This window comes from Fulmarus glacialis, unplaced genomic scaffold, assembly GCF_000690835.1.
Source record: "Fulmarus glacialis isolate BGI_N327 unplaced genomic scaffold, ASM69083v1 scaffold4225, whole genome shotgun sequence".
NCBI lineage: Eukaryota > Metazoa > Chordata > Aves > Procellariiformes > Procellariidae > Fulmarus > Fulmarus glacialis.
This window is the reverse complement of record NW_009214772.1, coordinates 99,470-100,564: the sequence shown is the minus strand read 5'-3', so window position 1 is coordinate 100,564 and position 1,095 is coordinate 99,470.

The window sequence follows — 1,095 nt, the reverse complement described above, 5'->3', positions numbered from 1 at the left end:
GCCCAGCTTCTCGCTGGCAGGACATGAGAAGCTGAAAAGTCCTTGACTAGGGTAAGCACCACTTAGCACCAACTAAAACATCAGTGTGTTATCAACATTCTTCTCATCCTAAATCCAAAACACAGCACTGTACCAGCTACTGGGAAGAAAATTAACTCTACCCCAGCTGAAAACCAGGACAAGGAGAAAAAATGCAGATTTTATAATAAGCAATTCCTATATTTAGTCTGCTACTATTACATCGCCTTTTATAAAGCGCTCCCATTTAGGGTTGTCTCATAACAGTATGTGCCTAGTAGCTCTATAGGAGCCTGAGATGAAATTTACTCTGTATTCACTGTATTTTTGTATCAGTTCTGTCTTCCCTTGAAAAGATGCAGACAACAGTGAGTGGCTTTACAATAGGGAAAGCTGTTGTGCTTTGTCATTGTAATGACAACAGAGGAAAAACAATCAAGAAGGGTAAAAAGAAATGCCTCTTTTGTTTAAAGGACAGTGAATACATTCCCCTTTATCAGTGGTAACAGGCATCGCTTAGAGAGAAGGTTTCCAAGTTGAATGGTATGTTTCCAAAGGACATGAATACGACTAAGGTGTAAGCAAGTGTTCCCTAAAAACTCCTTTCAGCCCCCAGGGTTTGTATTATTGTTCTTGCTGTTTTGTCCTCTAATACCTCCCCCTTTTCCCAAGATTGGTTGACTGTTATGTTCCTATGTACCAACACCCCCTCAAAGCCTGAAATCATTTGACCAAGCAAACATTTGTGGCAGAACCATTTCATTTCAAGGAATTTGTACCCAGTGTCATAATTCAGCCTGAGTTCACTTGTGCTTTGGCCGAGGCAAGGACTTTTCTCAAAACCCCAAGGCTTGAAATGAACTTGGCTTCCCTCAGTCCTGCTCTTTTCAGGTATTTGTTCCGATGCTGTCACTTCTGCATTAGTCAGTGAATGCTGAAATAGAGCAGAACTAATGTGGTTCTTTACCGTGGCAACTTTACGTATAAATAACTCATAACTGGAGAAGTGGTTACCTGACATAATACATTCAGTTGTATGATAACTATATGCTCTTGGAGACCTTTCCGCAGCAGTCC